The sequence below is a fragment of the Bidens hawaiensis genome, unplaced genomic scaffold (genome assembly GCF_021521415.1).
Source record: "Bidens hawaiensis isolate Kalapana, Puna unplaced genomic scaffold, B.hawaiensis_p1.1 tig00050437_1, whole genome shotgun sequence".
Classification (NCBI taxonomy): Eukaryota; Viridiplantae; Streptophyta; class Magnoliopsida; order Asterales; family Asteraceae; genus Bidens; species Bidens hawaiensis.
In genome coordinates this window covers 107,284-126,003 of record NW_027506150.1, presented here as the reverse complement: position 1 = coordinate 126,003, position 18,720 = coordinate 107,284, and positions in this window count along the sequence as shown.

Sequence of the window (18,720 nt, the reverse complement as noted above, 5' to 3'; positions counted from 1 at the left end):
TACACCAAAAGTAAAGCGCGCACACAAAAAAAAATCGGTAATAATGTAGTTTACTCTTCATGATGAATATAATATAGTTTATGCCTCTCTTCATAAAATGAAAAAAACATTCTAGCATTCCTCCTCTAATAATAAGAGGATGAATTTGATTTGCAGGGCTTAAATTGTAGATTTTACTAATCTCATGTTCTAATCGTACAACCTCTATTAATGTATTGGATCTCCATCAATTAGTTTGTATGCCATCTTAAAGGCATTATGCAGATAAAGACTGCAATAATAAGAATCATAGGAATTCAGTTGGTATATTTAGGGTTGACCATTGACTTTTTGACTTCAAAATATGTGAGCATCAATAGTTCATTACAGTTGGTTGAAACAGAAACTTAAAAAAAGAAAAGGCTAAAATGAAACAGATTCAACTTGTCAAGCAGATCAAAAGTCACTCAAGGTGCATTCACGATGCACAAATGGCACACTATTTGCAACTTTTATTTCCAAACCGTTATAGCGGGTCAACACTTTTTACCATCTATATTCAAACACCCTCCTAAGCACATCTTCAGCAGCCTACAAACAGTCCAATTTGAATGAATGAAAATCAAGAAAATTAAAAGCTCTACATAATATATGCTCTTGAAGTCCGGAGTAGATGCACCAGATGTGATACCAATTGTCACATGGCCCTTTGGTAGCCAGTTTTCTTTTTCAACCAAGTCACCATGCTGTAAAAGTTGAGATAGTTAGAATGTAAATAAACCATAAAATAAATTATATAGTAGTAAATTACGTGTATAGGTACAAGTGTCGTTATAGGTTATACGGTTTCTAGGACCCACTCTCTCTACAGTATCAACCCAATAAGATGGAATACCCTGATCATCTGGAATCTCTTGTAGATGTGAAGTATTGCTCGAGTTCCGTAACATAAGATAAGTTTTTTCATCCATCAATTTATACATAGCATCTTGTCGTTCCTAATTCATACAACTAACTTAAGATAAATTTTTTCATCCACGACTTTGCAACCTTGGTGAGAATAATGAATGATGTTCTTGAGGAGTTTATACTTTATAACTCTTAGGGAAGTGGGGGTGGTCCGTTATAGCGTGGCCATCACGCGTGATGGTCACGGGAACACCGCCGCCGGTCCTCCCATCACGCGTGATGGGGGGCCGGCCGTGATGGCCATCACACACTCAAATCCAATTCGACCGTTAATGTGACCGTTGAGGGGATAAAAAAAAACTTAATTAACCTATATAAATATAATCAAATCCAACTCAAATCTAACTCAAATCCTCTACTACAAACAACATTCTAACATCACACAAATGGAGGGTTCAAAGAAACGTGGCTCGGGTTCAAAGAAAACTCAATCCCGACCAAAGGTTCGACAAAATCTTGGCGAGCCGGCGAGATTCCGATTACAAGATGAACCCGACACAACCCAACCATTCCAACAACAACCTTTTCAACCACAACCGTTCCAAAACCAACCATTTCAATCTGAAACATTTAATTCACCGTTTTCATCGACACCGTATAAAAACCAACCGTTTATTCCACCTTTTTCTAGCCAAATATTTCAAAATAATCCTTTTGAAACGTTTCAATCTCAACCGTCACAAACGTCCGTCGATCATTTAGAGGATAACAATGTGATACATCAAATTGCACGTGCTTTTCGTGATGAAGACGACGATGTGGATGAAGATGAACCCGCGGAGGAGGGTGCCATCGTCCGTAGACCTTGGTCGTCCGCGGAGGAGGTCGCCTTGACCAAGGCTTATTTACACGCCTCCGAAACAAAAAAACACGGAAGCCAACAAAAACGAGAGTTGTTATGGAGACGTGTTATTGCACATTTCGAAAAACTTCCCGGTGCAACTGATCGAAACATGGATAAAATGACTTCCAAGTGGGGAGATTTGAATAGAAAAATGTCAAAATTTAATGCTTGCTACATCCAATTGGTAATTATTTTTTTAAATTTATTAGTTATTTTTTTTATAATTTATTACTTTATTTTTACAATTTTGATATATATATATTTTTCGAAATGTTTTGTAGAGCTGAGATCCACAAAGCGGAGCAAGCGAGGCAACTATCATAAAGAACGCCTTGAGCAATTATATCAAGATTTTCCGATATAAATCTTTTCCCCACTTGGATGCGTGGGAGATTGCGAGACACCACCCGAAGTGGGAATCGGTTCCCGTGGTCGCATGGACGGACCGACGGCTCCAAGGAAAAAAGGATCTTCTTCAAAAAGATCAAAAACTTCCGATTCGGAACTACACAACGTCTACCGACGGCTTGTCAAGCAACACGCCGAACATGAACTTGAACGATCAACCCGGAGACGATCCTGACGAAGACACACCCACACCCACATGGCCGCATCACAAGAAAAGTGGGGAATCGTCAAGATTAGGAAAGAAAACGGTGGCTGAGGACTTCAACGAATACAAGTCGGCTAAGTTGGCGGAAATGGTCGAGACGAAGGAGCGAAAGCAACTAGCTCTTGCTTCAAAATTAAAACGTGACGAGGCGTATATCAACCATTTGAATGTGAACCAAAAAAACGCCGATTTAACATTCATCGTACAACCGCACGAACATCTTAACGAACCCTTTAGATCGATCTTACTTCAACGCAAACGCGAGCTATGCGAGAAGTGGGGTTGGGAAGCGCCGTAGGTTTTTTTTTTTGTCGGTTTTTTTAATTTATTTATCTTTGTAATATTTATTTAATCTTGTTTTATTTTTTATTTAATTTAACCTTGTTTTAGTATTTATTGTCAAAAAAATAAAAAAATAAAAAAAAATTCCATCACACCACCACCCCTACCAAAATATGGAAAGTGGTGGGGTGAGGTGACACATCGTGATTGGTGGTTGCAAGTTATGGTTTTTAAACCACACCCATCCCCCTTATTATGATCATTACTAGTGATAATGATGATCCGTTAAAAAACTCTTTATATTCTCTAATAAAGGTACCTAAAGGGAAATCATAATTGCCCCTTAAACTAATCAATATTGACAATTACTACCATCAAGTAATTGTCGAGACCAGTTGTGTCATGTTAGTAAGGTTACTCAAATAATCCATAAGGTCACATTCGCGGGTTATTTCCAACAATAATATGTTATAACATTATAAAAGTTATTACTATGTAATTTTATCTAAGTATCTGATCCAGTTATTAAAAACTTATATGCTTGATAGGTTAACAATGTATATTTGAACTTTATTATTTAAGATAATTTGTTATTTAAAACTTGTAAACAAAAAACATACAATAATAACTTAAAATTACCCATCGAGTCACGAGTAAACTCGAGCTCAAAGTGAGTCGAAACCGGTTCATTATGTATATTACATTCATATATGATGGATGGTAGCTACTCACAAAAGTCATGTTGCCTGAATAATCTCCTGCGCATCTCTCTTGATCAATACAATGCTCAGGCATCGATTTAATCTGAACCCTTTCGTCTTTGTTTCCACTGTCAAATCTTTCTTCAATTGGTGAGATTGGTTATCAGTTTTTAATTATTTTTTGCTGTCGGAAACGGCCCATCTGTTTGTTCGTCTTCTTTATTCTTCATCCATCTTATATCTGTTTTTGGTTAAGACTATTGTGATTTTGCTCATTCTGATTCGTTTGTGATTAACAATATATACTGATGGATAAAACAGCTCTAGGTCGAACAAATTGATGCTTTTCTGTAATTTTCACACATGATTATAGGATAAGCATTTGTTTAATTGGAATTACGAATCATTCTCTTGTAACTTTATCATTTGATGATTAGAATTATAGGGCTATGGTTTCTGCAATTAAAATGCAACAGGTAATATATATATATATATATAGCTATATGTTCATCAGGGAAAGAAGGGAGTGTGAAGAGGTATGTACCCGCCTTAACATCGAGCGGGGCGGATCAACCCACAAGATATAGACAAGAGGCTTGAAATCAAGATATCATGAAGGCACAAAGCCAAAACCTATGCTCACGGCGCATATCACATATGCTCACGCATCACATATGCTCACGCATATCATATATGCTCACGCATCACATATGCTCACGCGTATCACATGCTCGCGCACCATATATGCTCACGCATATCACATCTGCGCGTGGCGCATCTGCGCGTGGCGCATATCGCATGCTCACGCATTATATATGCTCACGCATATCACATCTGCGCGTGGCGCATATTACATATGCTTGCGCATATCACATCTGCGCATGAAACATCTGCGCGTGAGAATAAAGAGAAGACTTCGCGCATCCTCAGGATAGGCGCATATCACACGTGCACATAATCAACCTCGTCCTTATCCAAATCAGGATAAGGACAACCTTGATTGTGCTCGTCAGACAACCTTCCAGAAGGTATCCTTTAAGGAATAAGAATATGCTGATGTTGACAGCTGCCAATGAAAGGTGGACAACTCAGCAAAACCCATGTGCTACCACGTGATTGCACATGGGTCAGGTAAAATGCCTGGGTCAGAGAATAATCAATGAAAAAGCACCAGGTGTCCTAAGGACACGTGGCGCAAAGCAACAGGAGGAGGCCAAAAAGGCCCTAATGGGATCTGAGCCCAATCATTGGAAACCCTAACACTATAAATACCACACCACCTCCACAAGGGGAGGTAAGCAAGAAAATACATTCCAATTCCTTACTCACTCTCAGATTATTATTATCTTCTCCTACAATCTCTTATTCTCACACCGGAGGGTTACCCCAAAGAGGACCCTTCTGTCCCTTTCTGAGGGGTAAGTTCACGGTGCTGCTCGTTTTGTAGGTGGAAGAACTCATACTCCGGAGAACCATCGGTGAAATAGCATACTCATACCCGAGGAAAGTTGATCGTCTACCAGTGAGCCGATCCACGTTTCTTCATTGGCGCCATCACCTGTTACAACGGCAACAAAATCTCATCAGTTCTCTCTGAAAAACTTCACCATGGTTTCTGGTGTTCGAAACAGCGATCAAGTTCTGGAGGATATTGAGCGTGAGGATGTTATGTTTCTGAGGGTGCCGCGTGATTCTGCGCGCACCACAAGTAACCATCCCTTCATCACAACTCCTCATAGCCAGACTGAAACTCCTCCAGACGATCTCACGTTCCAAAATTTGACCGGCGCGAAACAAAAAGGACCAATGGGTCCAGAAGATGAAACAAATGACCCTAAAGAATGGCTCATAAACGAACAACGGCGTTTAATGGACAAATACAATGAGCTGGTCAAACACAAAAAGTTAGCCGACCTAACACAAAGGCTTGCGTTTGATAAGCAAACCATTCAAGGAACAACAAAAAGGGCGCGCGTGCCGGAAGATGGTCACTCTGTTCACACTGAACACGCTGATTTTAGTGATAAAGAAGTGCACAGCATGAGGAAGACGCGAGATACTCATGCAGGAGGCTCACAGCTCCGCGCGCACATGAACATGGCGCCTGGAGCCAAAGCCGATCTGGATCTGTACACACCGTACAACTCACCAGCGAGAGGGAAAGTGGACGTAACCACACCGTACAGGCCAGCCATCTTGGTGAAGCATTCAAAATTCACTGAGCGCATCGCGAAGGCTCCCATTCAGCACAAAACCAAGATGCCAAGTGGGTTGAGCAAGTACGATGGCACAACAGATCCAGACGATTTCTTACAAGGTTTTTATAACACTGGAAACCTAGAAAGCTGGACGATGCCAACATGGTGTCACATGTTTGCTCGCTGCCTCACGGGCGCGGCGCGTGTCTGGTTCGAAAGCTTGCCGACTGGGCAAATCGATGGGTTCGAAGAGCTATTGGAGAAGTTCCAAGCTCACTTCGTACAGCAGCGCAGACACACGCGCGACCCTGATGACATCATGCACTGCGTGCGCAGGAATGATGAAACGATTGAAGACTACATAACTCGTTTCAATCAGGAATCTCTTGCAATTGGAGGTATCACTGAGCAACTCTTGCGCGTGGCCTTTATACAAGGTGCGCGCAGTGATCAACTCCGCAGAGCTCTCGTGAGCAGAGATGGCATGCCAACCACTTGGGCCAAGCTAATGGAAGCATCGCGAGTCTTCGCGCGAAATGAAAAACAAATTGCCCAAGATAGAGCAAGAGAAAGAGGGCACCAAGCAGAAGCACCGCGCAACAACGAAAGGAGGGGCAAACAAAACTCTGTATGGTCCAGGTTGCAACAAACCAGTTTTTCTCCCGCAGAAAAGCAGGCGCAACCAAGCTCACCCCAGCCCCAAAAAGACAGTCGTAATCGCGGAGAGGGTGACAAGAGGGAGGGGGGCAGAGAGCCTAACAGACCTCTACCAAGAATATGGACTCCCCTCACTAAAACGCCTTCACAAGTGTTAAGCACAGAGAATGTCCAGTTTAAAAGCCCTAAGCCACTACACTATAAGGGACCACCAAACAGTGGCAAGTATTGTGAGTTTCACAAGTCCACAGGGCACAACACCGATGCATGCCACCATTTGAAGGATGCGATTGAAAGAGATGTGAAATCAGGCAAGTTGGCTCACCTGGTGAAAAACCCAAGACCAGAGAATGAACAACCAGATGGAGCCTCAGCCAGCAAAAAGTTCAAAAGAATCTGTGTAGCCGAGGGAGGAAGGCAAGGGCAAAGATCGAGAAAGAGAAGCGCGCAAGTCCAAGGAGATTGGCGCGAGCAACAAGTAATCTTCCCAAGAATCAGGGGAGGCCCTTCTATCAGCAGTCCTCTAGTCATCACTACACACATTGCTCATTATGAAGTGTCAAAAGTCCTGGTGGACACTGGCAGCGAATCAGACATCATGTATGAGCAATGTTTCAGGAAGTTGGATCCAGCAGACCAAGCAAGGCTCGAAATTGTGAATGCACCAATCTCGGGTGTTTCAAATGAAATCATTCACCCCTTAGGTCAGATACAATTTGAACTAACTATGGGGGATGAGAAACACAAGCGAGCTGAAATTGTCAACTTCTTGGTCTTGCCCACCACTTCATGCCACAATATGATCTTGGGTAGAGGAACGATTGCCCAATTCAACGCCATACCGTCGCCAGCGCACGGCGCGTTGGGGTTCCCAACACCAACAGGTGTAACATTTGTATACCGAGATCATTTGTGCGCAGTGACAAGTATTCCACGGGAAGGGAGAATGAAACTTCCAATGGCAAACAACGCACCAGAGGAATGGATTCTCAACCCAGAATTCCCAGAGCAAACAATCACAATTGGAGCTACGATATCAGACGACACAAGGTCGAGAATGAAAAGATTGCTCACAACGTATATGTCGGTCTTCGCGTGGCAACATTCCGATATGACTGGGGTTTCGCGAGACCTGGCGCAACATTCTCTCAACACGTTCAAGTCCGTAGAGCCAATTGCTCAAAATAAGAGAATCATGGGGGATGAGAAGGCAAAGGCCATGAATGAGCAAGCAGAGGATCTACTGCGCGCAAACATCATCCGCCCAATACAATACCAGACATGGGTAGCCAATCCTGTGGTGGTAAAGAAGAGCAACGGGTCATGGAGGATGTGCATTGACTTCAAAGACCTCAACAAAGCATGTCCAAAAGATTGTTACCCCCTCCCAAACATTGACGAGAAGGTGGACTCCGTGGCGCCATTTAAGCTCAAATGTTTTCTGGATGCCTATAAGGGCTATCACCAAATTCAAATGGCACCACAAGACGAGGACAAGACTGCTTTCAGAACCGACAAGGGTGTTTTTTGTTACACAAAAATGCCCTTTGGTTTGAAGAACGCGGGAGCCACCTACCAAAGACTCATGGACGCGGTTTTCAACGAGCAAATTGGAAGAAACCTAGAAGTCTACGTGGATGATTTGGTGATCAAAAGCAGGGAGGAAAAACAAATGCTCAAAGACATCGAAGAAACCCTTTGGCGCCTAAAGGAAGTAAACATGAAGCTCAACCCGAGCAAATGCACATTTGGCGTAGAAGAAGGGAAATTTCTCGGTGTAATGGTCACCAAGGATGGTTTCAAGGTGAACCCAGAGAAGGTGGAGGCTATCCTTGACATGCCCTCACCATCCACCATAAAAGAAGTTCAAAAGTTGAATGGTAGATTGGTATCAATCAACAGGTTCCTAGCGAACCATGCAAGCAAATCTACCCCATTCGTTAACACATTGAGAAATTGCCTAAAGAAAAGCCAATTCAAGTGGACGCCTGAGGCCGAGCAAGCTTTCAGTGAGATAAAAGAATGTCTGATAAATCTGCCTGCGCTCACAGCTCCACTTCCTGGCGAAACTTTAACATTGTACCTGTCAGCAGGAGAGCGCGCCATCGGCGCAGTGTTGTTGGTGGATCGCAAGGGAATCCAAACACCAATCTATTATGTGAGTCGGGTGCTGACAGATCCTGAGACGCGCTACTCCATCATGGAAAAGTTAGTTTTGTCACTAACACACGCGTCGCGCAAGCTTCATAGATATTTCAATGGTCATCCTATTGAAGTTCTGACTGGTTACAACATCCAGAAAGTCTTGCGGCGTCCCGCGCTCTCAGGAAGGCTGACAAAATGGGCGCTGGAATTAGGAGAGCACACGATCGTCTATAAGCCCCGTCCAGCAATAAAGGGACAAGTCTTAGCTGATTTCATCGCAGAAATCCCTGAAGGAAAAATTGAAGAGGCTCAGCGCGAGGTAGACCCTCCGCGAGCCAATAATGAAGAAAATGTTTGGAGATTATTCACTGATGGAGCTTCAAACAATGAAGGGTCCGGCGCAGGCCTCAAGCTGGTGGATCCAGAAAGTCATGAGTATACTTACGCAATCAGATTGGATTTCAAGAGCACCAACAATGAAGCTGAGTATGAAGCCCTGCTGGCTGGTCTGCGCATCGCGCACAAGTTCGGAGTTAAAAAGCTAGAGGCCCATGTTGATTCATACTTGGTAGCAGCACAGGTCAATGGCCTTTATGATGCCAAGGAGAACACCATGCCTCTGTATCTAGAGCAGGCGAAAAAGCTCATCGAGCAATTTGACTTCTTCAGAATCATACATATTCCGCGCAGTGAAAACAAGTCTGCTGACGCGCTGAGTAAGATGGCATCAACCAGCTTCGATCACTTTGGCAAAGATGTCAGGGTAGAAGTAATGAGCAACCCGTCGGTGGGAGAGAAGTCTGTCCTTGTAATTCATACAACCCCTTCATCATGGATAACTCCAATAATGGAATTCTTGAAGGAGTGAAAGGTACCGGACGATCGCGCACAGGCGAGGAAGATAAGACACAAGTCGCAGAACTATGAACTGCTTGATGGTACATTATATCGACGCTCTTATCTTGGACCGCTCATGAAATGCCTAGATGCTGAGGAAGCAAGCTATGTGATCAGAGAGATACACGAAGGAATCTGTGGAATACATGCTGGCCCGCGCATGGTGGTTGCCAAGGCAATGAGCGCAGGTTACTATTGGCCAGGCATGTACTTGGACGCGTTAAAAGAGATCCAAAAATGCAAAGCGTGTCAGAGCTATGCGCCAAACACCATGCGGCCAAAAAACAACTTGATTCCGGTGACCTCCGCATGGCCTTTCCACAAATGGGCAATCGATATTGTGGGTCCCATACCGCAAGCGCAAGGGCGAGTAAAATTTTTGGTAGTGGCAGTAGACTATTTCACAAAATGGGTTGAAGCCAAGCCACTAGCAAAAATCACAGCCGAGGCGATGAAGCAATTTATCTGGGGCCACATCATATGCCGTTTTGGCCTGCCCATGGAAATTGTGAGCGACAATGGCAAACAATTCACTGACAGGAAGATATCCAGCTGGCTCAAGGAATTGCGCATCAACCAAATCTTCACTTCAGTATACCACCCTCAGGGGAATGGCCAAGTGGAGCGCGCGAACCAAAGCTTGCTAAATGGGCTGAAGAAAAGGTTGGAGGGAGAATCCCATTCATGGGTCGAGGAGCTACCTAATGTCCTGTGGGCGCACACGACATTAAGCAAAACCAGCAATGGTGAATCCCCGTTCAGCCTAACCTATGGAACGGAGGCTATGATTCCAGCAGAAATTGGATGCCCATCCCATAGAGTGCTCATGATGAGTAAGATTGATAACGAGCGCGAAAGAAGGTTGGATCTCAACTTACTTGAAGGGCGCAGAGAAGCGGCTATCATCAGTGAAGCCAAATACAAGAAAAAACTAGAAAAGTATTACAATCAGCGCGTGAAAGAATGCCACTTCAAGAAGAATGATTTTGTCCTTCGAAACAATGAAGCTAGCCGCGCGATACCCCCGGGAAAGATGTCCCCCAATTGGGAGGGACCTTATCAAGTCTCGGAAGAATTGGGAAAAGGAGCACACGCTTTAAAAGATTTGAATGGAAAGAAGATCCCGCGCGCATGGAACGCAGCACAGCTTAGAAAATGTTTCATGTAAAAATTGTCAAGTTTGTAATCAAGGCTTTTTAGCCATTATGAATAATGATACGCGCTATCTTCTCTTAATGTGTGTTCTATTACCTTTTGCATACATGTTTCACACTTCCCTTTATTAATTTTGAGCAATATGACAACATTGTATTGACATCAAAACAAAAATAAAACGAAGTAAAACATACATGCGCGAGCTTCAAGCTCAAACGCGTTAACGAGTTTTAACTCTAAAACGTCAGGGCCTTAGCCCAATAATATGAGCCTTAGCTCAGGGCCTTAGCCCAATAATACGAGCCTTAGCTCAAATCACTCACAAGATCCATCCTACATGCTGCGCAGCTAGACCATAAAAATACCTAAGCACAACTAAGGCAAAGCACATGCCAAAACATAGTTGTTAAGGTCTCAGGTCGAGGTCGCGCATGGAATTGTAATGGATATCAGAGTAACACATACTGACACGTAAAGGCTAAAAAACTCATAATTCCCTATAATAAATGCGCGATAACGTCGCGCAAAAGAGGAATAATGAAACGCCAAGGCATGTGTCAACATAGTCAGGATATTACAAAATCACTTAAAATATGACAAGGATTAAGTAAAATAATTTCCTTAAAACCTTGTTCTTATTTCAACATGCAAGCATATCTTATATTCAACAAGCAAACATGCAATATAAAGAGATGAATGGGGAATGCGCAAGATGCGAATAAGGGAAAAACAAAATTTCATTCCAAAACATAGAAGGTTACAAATTTACAAAATGATGAGATACAAACTGCAAATAAAAAAAAAATATGAAGGGCTTCTCAAGTCTCTATGTCGACGTCAGCCTCTTCATCGCCCTCATCATTACCTCCCTCAGCATCTGGCGCAGTCCGCTCCTCGTCATCTCCAAACTTGCCATAGTCAAGCTGTTCGTCTTGAATGGAGTCGTCTTCTATCACAATAGTGTCAGGAGCGGGTCCTTTGGCCACGCCAGAGCCGCTAGCAGAGGCAGCATTGCCCGCGCCATCATCGCCGCCACCAACCCCTTCACACTCGTCAAGTAATTTCTTTAGAGCGCCGAGATCGGGCTGATCAGCAAGCAAGGCTATCTGCAAAGCATAAGGAAAAGTGTGAGTACAAAAAGACTAGGAAAATAAGTCAAGGTAAACTCATTAAGGTTAAAATACCTGCTCAAGGATGGGAATGTGAGTATTCAAATACTTCTCCCCCACCTCGGCCATGTCCGCGCAGACAACGTCGAGCTGATAAGGGTAGTCGGATGGGTTCTTCTTCAGCATGCTATATTCACAGCCATCCTTAAACCCTTCAGCTCGACCCACCAAGCGCGAGGCAGCGTTGCAATCCATCACAAGGGTCTGAAACTCGTCTGAGTATTTCATCGCATAAGCGCAACGAGTCATACCCTGTGAGACTAGCCATTGGCGATCCTGCGCGAGGGAAGAAACAGACGTCTCAAGAGCAGGAATCTGAGAGTTTAACAACTCAACAGTTTCCTTGGTCTGTTTCAGCTCCTCTCTGTCGGACGCTGCCGCCGCCAAGGCCTCTTTCCTTTCCGCTCGCGCAGCATCGAGCGCTTCTTGGCTGGACGCTGCCGTCGCCAGGGCTTCATCCTTCTCTGCCCGCGCGGCCTCAAGCTCCTTCTTCAGGCGCGCAACCTCACTCTCTAATGAAGATTTGTCAGTGATAGACTGCACAAGCGCTTGGTCACGCGCCTCTGCATCCAGCTCCAAGTCGCGCACTCGCCGCGCATACTTGGCCGCGTCCTCCTCTGCTGCCTGCAGCTTCTCCCGCGCAGCCTGCAGCTCATGCCCGCGCTTCACGAAGGCAGCGTTGGCACTTGCTCAGTTCTCGCTGAGTTCTGCTTGGAGTTTCTCAGCTCTCTCTCGAGCGTCAGAAAGATTCCAAGCAGATACCTTAGCCTCTTGCTTGGCCTCCGCAAGAGCATCACGCACCTTTACATAATCATAGCGAAGCTCTTGGGAGGCAGCAAAGAACGCTGACCCAGCGAAAAGATGGTCGTTGAGCAAGTACACGCGGGCGCGCTCCTCCTGAAACCTCCTTTCAGCTGGAGGCACGGAGTGAGCCCAGAAGTCTTCACACACCCCCATGGACTGAAATGAGCTATCCTCAGTAATATTCCATCTCGGGCGGTATATGTGATCGGCTTCCTGCAAACACAAAGCAACGTTCTAGTCATCAAAACACTAATATGGAAGTCCGCGCAGCGGAGCAAAACGAACTTATACCTGGGGGGAGCAAGCAGAAAAGTCAGCGCCAGCCCCACGAGAAGACTGCGCCATGAAATCTCGTGGCGCTACAGGGCTTGCGCGGCCGCCATCGGAGTCTTCAAAATGGGCCTCCTAATCTTCCTCTGTAACAGGCCTTTTCTCCTGCGACCTGGAAAAATCATAACCAGTCTCGTGAGGAGGGCTGCGCGCAGGAGGAGGTGAGGGAGGTCTCGACGCCGCGAGATCAGCGCGTAAAACAGCCTCCTGCTCCTTAGTAATCCCAATGAGGGGAGATTCAATGCTTGCAGGAGCAGGAGCAGAACCAACGGCGCTGGCGCCGGCGCCAGCAGTGCCGCCAGCAGCTTGTGTGCCAGCTATAATGCCTATGAAAAAACCAACAAAGAGAAATGATTCAAGACTTGATCTAAAAAGAAAAAAGTCAGAAAATAAAAGCGCAATATATACCTTGGCGCACCGCCGTTCGCGAGTTAAACATCGCCATGAAGTCTATTTTCCCCCTTTTTGAGGGTAAAACAGGGGACTTCAAAGCAACCTTCGGCGCAGCCTCGGTACCTTGTTGCGCCTGAGGTTGATCCACCAAGGTCGCCGGCTCTACAAACATTTGAGTGAGCAAAGATTCATTAATAACTCTATCGGAATCACGCTCATAAAACCATAAAGTATAAACAAAGTATACCTGTTGAAGAGGAAACAGCAGGCGCAGCGCCGCTTCCCTTTTCCGCCGCGCGAAGAGAGGAGGTGGCGGCACCATACATCGTGTGGACAGGAGGACTGCCCACACCTTGAGGCAAAGAAGACAAGGAAACCTTGGAGGTAAACCCTTTGGTTTTCTTAAGTCCCTTCGCCTGAGTAGGAGGATCCTGAGCAACAGGGGCATCATTTTTCTTCTGTTTTTTACTGGCCCCTGAGCCAGTTTTCCCTTTAGCTTTACGCTTGAGTTGTGGCACCTCAGCTTCCTCCTCCACCTCTTCTTCCGCGAGCTCCAGCTCATAGTTCTCAAGCGCATCTACAATACGTGCAACAGAAATGTTAACCAAATTTGGTATTCTAAAGGCATAAGCATAAGTACAAAGGCCTACCAGGCGCATCGCTGTCAAAGCAAAATCCCAAATCAACAGGGATGAACATATCAGCGAAGCGATCGGGGAAGCCAACTTCCCCAGCGCCCAGCGCGACAGAGCCACCCTCCATATGCTCATCATAGGCGGCGTGGACGTACTCCTTGCTTACTGCATAAAACAAGACAAATGATATCAGCAAAACGAATTATATTCACGCAGAAATAATGCAATGAGCTAATAACTCACATAATCCATCAACTTGGATAACAGGCTCAGTCGCGCTGTCGGCCCACCTCCCGCTCATGCCAACCCCCACCAGCGCTTCCTCGCAAATATTCTTGGCGGGGGATGGTTCAGCAGTCAACTTATTAACCCATGCGCCAGTTGGGTTCTTAAGAACATTCACATCCGCGGGCGCAGAAGTGATCGCGCGCATGGTCATGCGGATGGGAATCACACCAGCCTTAATATAGAAAAATTTCTCAGACCAGTCATGAAGGCTCTTGAAGGAAACAGTGCAGCACTTGACCTTCTGACTGCGAGGAACGAATGAGAACCAAGAATCTTGGATTTTTGGCTTATAAAAAAATTGAAAGCGCCGAGGGGTTGGCTCCTCGCGCTGAGCTTTGCACATGAACTCAAAATGAGTCATGCGCACAAGTCCAAAAGGATGGACTTGGGATATGTGAATCCCATAAAATTGAAGCAGCGCACCCATAAACCTTGTCATCGGGAGACGAAGGTTGCAGTGAGTGAAAAAATGGCAATATAAGGAGATATAGCCGGTGGGCGGATCTGCCGCCGTTTGCCCGGCCGCCGGAAGCATACAGCCATACTCGGGGAGAAAACCCTGAGAGGCGATGAGACTGTCAAAATCAGACTGTCTCAATTTACAGGGAATCTCATCCCACCTCTTTACTGTCTTGCCCTTCCCCACCTCCTCCGACGAGGCCTCAGCAGCCCGTTTTCCCTTGCCGGTCTTCTTCAAAGTGGACATGACTAATGATTTTACACGGCGTTTGCTTGGGGAGATTGTGGTGTCTGGGTTATCAGACATACAACTGTGAAATCAAACAGAGGTTACTTCAAGAACGGAAATCGGAATAAAAATGGAAGGAAAGGAAAGCTCTGAAATAACAATGAAGATGAAGAATAATAACTCAAAAGGCTTGCTTTTATAGGCCCAGGAGAGAGAGAAACAGGTACTGATCAGAGTTCACGCGCCCCCACTCGCAGGTGCAGGCCAACGCGAGCGCGACACGTGTTCCTGACACTGTGTGAGGGGACATGAAAGGCAACTGTAGCACCTCGAGCACACGAAAAGTCTGACACGTCTCCATCTCTGACGCATGTCAGCACCAACCAACCGCGTACATGGACGATTCATTTCAACCACAAGGATAGAATTTCGCGCAACGATGAGAAATAAAAAAGGAAAAGACAAAACCCTATTAAAAGAGAACTATTAAGTCTAATATCTATCTTACCTCGCTCGCGCGAGACAAGACACACATTAGACTGGGGGGGCTTGAAGAAGTATGTACCCTCCTTAACATCGAGCGGGGCGGATCAACCCACAAGATATAGACAAGAGGCTTGAAATCAAGATATCATGAAGGCACAAAGCCAAAACCTATGCGCACGGCGCATATCACATATGCTCACGCATCACATATGCTCACGCATATCATATATGCTCACGCATCACATATGCTCACGCGTATCACATGCTCGCGCATATCACATCTGCGCGTGGCGCATCTGCGCGTGGCGCATATCGCATGCTCACGCATCATATATGCTCACGCATATCACATCTGCGCGTGGCGCATATTACATATGCTTGCGCATATCACATCTGCGCATGAAACATCTGCGCGTGAGAATAAAGAGAAGACTTCGCGCATCCTCAGGATAGGCGCATATCACACGTGCACATAATCAACCTCGTCCTTATCCAAATCAGGATAAGGACAACCTTGATTGTGCTCGTCAGACAACCTTCCAGAAGGTATCCTTTAAGGAATAAGAATATGCTGATGTTGACAGCTGCCAATGAAAGGTGGACAACTCAGCAAAACCCATGTGCTACCACGTGATTGCACATGGGTCAGGTAAAATGCCTGGGTCAGAGAATAATCAATGAAAAAGCACCAGGTGTCCTAAGGACACGTGGCGCAAAGCAACAGGAGGAGGCCAAAAAGGCCCTAATGGGATCTGAGCCCAATCATTGGAAACCCTAACACTATAAATACCACACCACCTCCACAAGGGGAGGTAAGCAAGAAAATACATTCCAATTCCTTACTCACTCTCAGATTATTATTATCTTCTCCTACAATCTCTTATTCTCACACCGGAGGGTTACCCCAAAGAGGACCCTTCTGTCCCTTTCTGAGGGGTAAGTTCACGGTGCTGCTCGTTTTGTAGGTGGAAGAACTCATACTCCGGAGAACCATCGGTGAAATAGCATACTCATACCCGAGGAAAGTTGATCGTCTACCAGTGAGCCGATCCACGTTTCTTCAGAGTGCGACTTAAAAGTTTGTCTCTTGAACATGTGATTTTTTTATCAACACCTATTAGTAAAAATGTAAAGCCTTTTATCATTTTGGCTGATGAATAATTAAACTGTTGATATACATATTGAGTATGATATTGAAAAATCTGCCACTAGAGTTGCTACCAAAGTTTTGCTCTTTATGGCAGGGTAAATACTAATTTCAGTTTTTTAATTTACCTCTTAAGTATCAAGATTCTAGAAGTTTATTTTGAAGAAAGAAAAACTAATTGTAAATTTTATTGAAAGTTTGAAGCTTTTTTCACATTTTTTTGGCATTAACATGTGAGATTTAACACCTTGTGAGTAAATTTTGAAGTATTAGTTGCGTATCAATACCTTGAGACAACAGCGCGATTCATGAAGCAAGGCTTTGGATGACGGCGAACCTGACAAAGGCAACAAAGTCTTCCGTCTGTGGGAAATCCGTAAGTGTGACGGCACTGGTAGATAAAGTAAATGTGCAATCAAGAGTTGAAATTTGGCCCGGTAAGCATTGGAAGAAAGATGCAATCATGAGTGTGCTCAAGTAATTGGGCTTCAGCCTTTATGTCTTAGCCCATAGTTTCAACTACCAACTTAAATTAAGGAATTGTTATACATACTCTGATTGTTTGGGAACTCACCTGCCCAAGTCAGGAAAAACACAGGTGGCTGCTACTTTGAGCGTCGAACAGATTCAATGTAATATGAAGAGAAGATTTGTTTGAAGAATGGCCCAGTAAGCATTAGAAGAGAGAGGCAACTATGAGCGTGCCAAGCAACCAAACAACAGTTCATAACTTGTCTCTAACTCAATTGCGGGTATTGTGATTCGTACTCTGATGTTGTAAGATTTAAGGATTTAACGTTGACTTTTATATACGATACGGAATTGACTTCAATGTTTTTGTTGATTCTTTTAGGTGGAAGTTTTGTACCATCATGCTTAATCAGCATATGTTATGCTCGTGTATGTATTTCTTGGAACTAATCATGCTCTACCACCAAATGCTTCACGTCGAGTTGGTGTTGCTTCTTTTGTTGTAAAAAATAAGGGGAGGTTGGCTTGCTTTATTTCAAAAAATTTCACTAGAAGATTTTATGTTTAAAATATTAAAAACAATTTCATTATGTCTTATTAAGATATTACGTGTTTAGATAAGGCATATTGGCGCTTTATATTGAGACGGAAAGAAGCGAAGATTATTAAGAAAGTAAGACGTCTATACGGTCTTTAAGATATTTGCTATCAAAATTACCAACTCACTAAATCAACATGCATTAAGCTTTCTTCTCTTTTCACTTTAGTGTTATATTCATTTTATATTACAAGGAATTATACATTTTCGAAAAATTAAGAACATCCGATTAATTCACCTACTGGGTTCTTACAAATTACTTTTATAATCACAATAAAATTAACTGACACTTTAACTTATTTAATATTATTGATCAAATTTATTTGTATTTATATCGTTTGGATCATCCCGTGTATTACATGAGTTTTAAATCTAGTATACTAATAAAAGAAAATAATGATGATGACGTGACAGCTCCATATTCTTTCTTGACTAAATTTTGCCGCTCAAATTCCTAATATCTATTTATAGACATTCTAAAAACTTTCCATATTATAAATGAAGATTATATATTTTAAAATTGAACAATTCCTTATAAAACAAATAACTTGGACAATTCCTTATAAAACAAATTGCGTTTAATGCAATTTACAAGTGAAAATATAAACCTAAAATTGGAATTGAAATATTTAACCAATTCCAATTTTAATTTATAATATATAATAATGTCATGCATAATAATATAAAAAAAATATACTAATAATAATAGTATACATTTTCTTAGATTACGTGTACATTTAAAAAATAAATAATTTTCCTTGATATCTTAACTTTTTTAAATATCTATATTTCTTTAACATAACAACAAAAACATGGATACAAATATATTATCTAATTTAAGAAAATCTTTTCATATGTAAAAAATGGATTTACATAAAAAAAAATTCGGGATTTTTGACATTAATAGCTAATCAACCCAATATTTATTCAATATAACAAAATTTGTATTGTATCTAAAATTTCTATTTAGTCTTTCTTATTTGTTTCAAATAATTTATTATATTAATTTGCACATTGACAAATTCCGTGTAATACATGGGTTATAAAGCTAGTTGTTATAATAAATTATTATTATAGTTACCTTCGTCATTATTTTTCTCGTATAACTTTTAAGATACGAAGTTGTATAAAGTTCCAAATATGTCATTGCGACGTGTTTATTTTCGACATGATATTTTTCTCAAATTCGAGCCCTGAGTAGTTTTTTACAAGCCATCAAAGCTCAAAAGTACATGTCATCAAAGCTAGCTAATAGTTTTGTCATAGTTTAA